This window comes from Marmota flaviventris, chromosome 4, assembly GCF_047511675.1.
Source record: "Marmota flaviventris isolate mMarFla1 chromosome 4, mMarFla1.hap1, whole genome shotgun sequence".
NCBI classification, from domain to species: Eukaryota; Metazoa; Chordata; class Mammalia; order Rodentia; family Sciuridae; genus Marmota; species Marmota flaviventris.
The window spans coordinates 47,710,496-47,716,495 of record NC_092501.1 but is presented as its reverse complement, the minus strand read 5'-3'; positions in this window follow the sequence as shown (position 1 = coordinate 47,716,495).

Below are 6,000 nucleotides of genomic sequence, written 5' to 3'. Positions count from 1 at the left end.
CATATATTTTATTTTTACAACCTTATAAAATACACAATGCATTCTTACCATTTCTACTTCAAACATAAATTATCCTTTAAAGAAATTCTCAATAATAAAAAAGGTTTTACATACACAGATGTAGTTTCTTAGTTCTGATAATCACCATATTCTATGTTCTTCATTTCTTTGTATAAACCTTCCTTTCCATTAGAAAACATTCTTCAGCATGTAAACGTCCTTAATATTTCTTTTAAAGTACTTTTATTTTTTATCTTTATTAGTGAATTATAGTTATACATAATTTTTGGGTTCATCTTGACATAATCATACAAGCATGGAGTATAATTTCCTCCACTTCAGTCCCCAGGATTTCCCATTTCCCTTTCCTCCTCCATCCCCTTGTATCCCTTCTTTTACTCCACTGGTTTTCCTACTATTTATAGTTGTTTTTTTTTAATTAGTGCAATACAGATCTACATAAAGGTGAAATTCCCTGTGGTATATTCATATATGTACATAGTGCTGGTGCTCACACTAACTTTAATCTAGGTTTTGCTTATTTAGAAACAGCATTATTTCATCCTCATTTGTGGAGGATATTTTCATTGGATCTAGAGTTTTCATTGACCCTTTTGTTTAAGGACATCTTACGGATCAGGACATGCTCTGTCCTGATCTGTGGTTATCCTAGTAGCATTCTTCCTGATGGAATGTGTTTTTGTGTGTGTGTGTACATGGCAACATTTAAGATGTTCTCTTTATTACCAGTTTACAGCAGTTTGATTATGATGGAATGTTATGTGGTTTCTTCTTTTTTATTATGTTTGGAGTTGATTGAATTTTTCAAATCTGTGCTTGTGGTTGTCATAAAATTTGGAAATTTTTAGCTATATTTCTCATCTACCTGCTACCAGATTTGCCTTTTTTTCTTTGACTTAGTTTATTACCTGTTGCTGATAGGGTATGATTTTATATTTGTTGTGCCTGCTGAAACTCATTTGTCTTCCTCCTCCCTTTCCTGCTTCTTGAGATTTACTACCCACAATAGTCCTTGATGCCCTGTGCTATATGAATTTATTTCTGTTGAGCACCTTGAAATCTGCTTTACAAAGACCTGGTACTTATTACCAATTTTATACTGGGTATTATGTTCTTTTTCTGTTTTTTTTTCCCCTAGGAGTGTAGTGCAAATGTGAACTCCATATCTCCCACTGCACAGACTTAGTTATTCAAGTCTCTGTGATTAAATCTTTTATCACATATTTCTCAGAGTTGTGAGTTGGATTCCAGGCCAGAGTAATAGTGAGGGGCTTAGGTTCAGTTCGTCATGTTTAATGATAAGGATCTTAAAAATCCTCCCCAAGTAATTTATGCTTATAGTAAAAATTAATGTACTTGTGGGTCATTTGCCCTTTACTTTGATACTGTACTATGTGTTATGGTCTAGATATGAGGTGTTCCCCAAAAGCAATGCAACAATATTCAGAGGTAAAATGATTATGAGAGCTGTAACTAATCAGTGGATTAATCCGTTGATATGGATTAATTGGGTTGTAACTGTAGGCAGATGGGACATGACTGGAGCAAGTGGTCACTGGGGTCATGCACTAGAAGGTTACACCTTCCCTCTGGCTCCTTCCACTGTATTTGTTTCCTGACTCCACCATGAGCTAAGCATTTTTTTCCACTGGACCTTTCCCCCTCATCTTGGGTCCAGAGCAATGGAGTTGGCCATTTATGAACTTTGAGACCTCTGAAACCATAACTCCCACTAAACTTTTCCTCCTCTAAGTTGTTCTTGTTGGGTATTTTGGTCACAGTGATGCAAAAGATAATTAAAACAGCCTTTTTGAGCTTATTTTTAATTTTTAAGAAACTAAAGAATTTTTCCTATTTCAAGAACACGTGTGTGTGTGTGCACACGTGTGCGTGTGTGCACATGCACATTCCAATACTTTAAAATGTTCATGGTGAAAATTTCATATTACTTTGTTCTCAAGTATGAATGGAAGTCCAAGAATCACTAAATATCTGAATAATGAAGTATGATATCAGATTGATTCTAAGGTAAATAAATAAAGGTAAAAAAGATGTCGAGGGAAATAGAGACATTCAAAAATGGGGAGAGAGCATTAAAATAATATCCTCAGAGACATATGACTTGATATAGTATCCGCAATATAATAGGATGCTATGGTAAAGGAAGTGTCCGAGAACAAGAATGATAACTTGTTGATCAAAGTATAATTGTCAAAACAAAGTAGTTAGTAGAAAACTTGGGTTGAAGGATTGAAAGAAAAATTACAGGACACTTTGATCCATAAAATAGCATAGGAGAGAAATAGAGATGAAAATGTGATAACAAAGGCAAGCAATAGTAAAACAACCCAGGAGGTCCACCATTCAGGTAGCAGAAGTTACAGAAAGAAAGCATAAAGAAAAGGAATGGAAGAAAACATTCAAATAAATAATGTGATGAAATTTTTAAGAATCCCAAGATCTAAAATATTCAGCATGATAAATGATAAAAAAGAAAAATTCATTGCAAATTTCAGAACATGAAGGTCAAGAACTACAAGCTTGCAGAGCCTAAAAAATAAATGTTAGATAACTCTGTAAGACGGACAATCATAAGAGTGAATGCTAGATGATGGTAAAGAAATGCTTTCAAAATTCTGATGAAGATGATTTTCAACTTGGAATTCCGTACTTTACCAATTATTAAATAAATGGGAGATAAAAATAAAGGTGTTTTGGGCTGGGGTTGTGGCTCAGAGGTAGAGTGCTCGCCTACCATGCGTGAGGTACTGGGTTTGATCCTCAGCACTACATACAAATAAATATATTGTGTCCACCTATAACTAAAAAGTAAATATTTTTAAAAAAGTAAAGGTGTTTTGAGACATGAAAAAGAGAAAACTGTTCCCAAATGAGTCATCTTTTTCTCTTTATTTTTGCTCAGAAATAAAAAGCAATTTTTATTTGGACACATCATAGCCAGTTACAATTTTTTCAGCCTCCCTTGCAGGTATCTATTCATGTTCTGGTCAATGATTTGTAATGCATGTAGTACAAGGAGGCCTTCATGGAAATATCTTTAAAAGGGAGGAGACACTTCCTCTTATCTTTCCTTCTGATTTCTTGGAATATAGACATGGCCTCTAACATTCATTTTGGGGCATGCTTTTTTTAAAGAATGAAAACCATCAGCAGAGAGTAATGGAACAGATAGATGAGTAACTATGTCCCTGATGACAATATGAAGCTTCCATGTCAGGTCTGCCCTGTTTACCTCCAAATTTCTCCAAAATTTTGATAGAGAAATTTTACATTTTTTATTATTTTCATATGCAGTTGAATCTCATCCAAACACATATATATGTTAATTAAAGAGGAATTAAAGTTTGTGCATTCATCTGGCCATGTGACCATATCTGGTTGATAAGTTGTAGTTAGAATTATTTATTGAGCGGCCTTCAAAGAACCAGTATATTTAACTTAGGAGTTATCAAAGAAAAGATCAGGAGATATTTGTACAAAATCCTAAAGATGGTGATGAAAACATACTTCATGAATAAAATAAAGGCAATTAAAAAGCCCAGGGAAAAATAAATCCTTTTTAAAAAAAGGTATCACTCTGTTCCATAATGAAGGATAGTTACACAATCAAAGTCATTTAAGCAATAATAAGCATTCTTAGGTGGGAAATTGTTCTTCCAGAAATAATCACTACTTTATTCTGCTAGGAATATTTATTCAAACTAAGATAGCTATTAAACAAAATAAGTCTATTCGGGGTTTATTTAAGTGTTGGTTTCTTTTCATGAATTTACTTGATAGAATGGTGAGTCCTTGGCAGGCTCACTCTTATTCAGCTTTGGGAGAGACTTTTAGAATACATATGACTATCAGGTATATTCCACTGTTTCTTATCACTTCTGCGGAAATACCAATTACAGCAATTTTGCAAATTCCTCAGTAATAGTACGAATAGACCTTTATTTAACTTTTGTGCCTATCTCTTGTCCTTTTCATTATACTGTGACTCATTAGTTGTATGTATAAACAATGTTTTCCACTTCTACCTTACCAGAACTTAGCTCCGCATCAGGCACATCATAGGTGCTTATGTATTTAAAATGAAATAATGCAAGGAAATTTCATGTGATAATTAGGAGAATGTGTTTCTTTTTTTGCTGTTTCCTTAAGGGAGAAGAAAAGGAAAACAGTGAAAGAAGATGTGATTGAAGAGGAAAGGAGAATACTGAACACATTTAATAGATGTCCCTTCTCCAAAGTACTTAAGCAGCAGCAAGCATACCCTCAGAGCATGTCTGATGATATTTTGGGGCCTCTTTTCACAGATCACCTTGCAATCTCAGGGCACAAGGTGGGAGCTGGCAGCAGTCCTGGTATTAAACCACTGTACCAGCCTCTGGTCCTCCTTTAAGTGAGGTGGCTTGTGATGGACTAGCCTAGGGTAACCGTGCCAACCTACGGCTGCACTGTCCCGTCTTCCTGCCAAACATGCTCAGACTTCAAGTGAGTAGTTTCACAAGCCTGGGAGGAATGGATATTTATAAAGACAAGTTATGTCGTGGTCATGTTCACATAGCATCACCATCAGCTCAGCATCCAGGCAAACGAGAGCCATCACTTCTGTGAACAGTCAGCTCTACAGAATTCAGAACTGCAGCCAGCGTTCTGAATATGGAAATAAGGTGTAGGTGGGTCTGACCAACCAGACGGCATGGAAGCCCACAACCTTCCTCCTCTTCACATAAGGGCTTTGTCAGACCCCGTGGACACATGGGAGGGAGATCATATGACTTAGAATTAATGAACTTTGTCCTTGGTTCAGTCTCCCCTACGTACTGGCTTCATGTCCTTGAACCTGTCCTTTCCTATCTATAGGCTTTATTTTCCTCATTAAGAAAATATCAACCCTCATATATTCATTTTGATGATGATAAAGAGTTGACAGACAAAAGTGTCCTTTGTGAAATTTTGTAAAAACTCATTTTTTTTTCCAAAAGGCAGTATATTTACCATAAGCCATCTCACTTGAAGGATGAGAGGCTGCTATAGTGGTTTAATACCAGGACTGCTGCCAGTTCCTATCTTGTGACCTGATATTATAAGGTAAAATCTGTGAAAAGAGGCCCCCAAACAACATCAGATATGATCCAAGGGTGTGCTCAATGCTGCTCTTTGGGAAATGTCTCAAGCTGCTCTGTACATTGCATTCAACCCTTGTATAAACGATTTTTTTGAGAGGAATGTTACCAAACCAGGAAGAATTGCTTATGTCAATAAGAAGTATTTTTTAAAAAATTTTGCTAATACTTATAAAACTAGGGTCTGTGAAACTAGTCACTTGAAGTCTGAATCTATTTGGCAGGAAGACAAGGACAGGGAAGCTGTAGGTTGGCACAGTTGTCCAAGGAGAGCCCATCCTTCTTTATTAGCACAGTAGTCAATAATCACTTTATAATACATTATAATAATATAATATTATTAATCATATCGTTGCTATATAAAAATATTCTGGTATAATATTCACTTATTCAGTAAGCATTTATCAAGTGCTTGAGTGAAAAGCAATAGGTTAGCTCCTAAGAATGAACTAGACAATACAAAGGATAAAAGAGAATTGGAGCAAGATGATAAGATGCTCTAACAATCATCTTCCCAGAGAGACAATAATTTCAACAGATTTCATGGACCAAACTATCTTCACAAGAGCTAAGGATTCCAGGTGAGAGACCATGGTCCCTGGGTCTAGCATGGTATTAAGAAAAGACACATTGAAGAAAGAAGGATGGAGTCGGCTATCCATTCTTCACCAACCCCAAGCAGCACTGCATGGGAAGAGACAGTTCCCACTTGGAAGAAGCAGAAGAATTAAGACCAGACTTTAGACTGGAACCCAGTACCAGGCCTATTGTGGTGAAGCCCCTTGTAGTATCTGCGGACTGACCCTCTGGATTAAATTAGCCATTTGGCTAAGAGAATGTA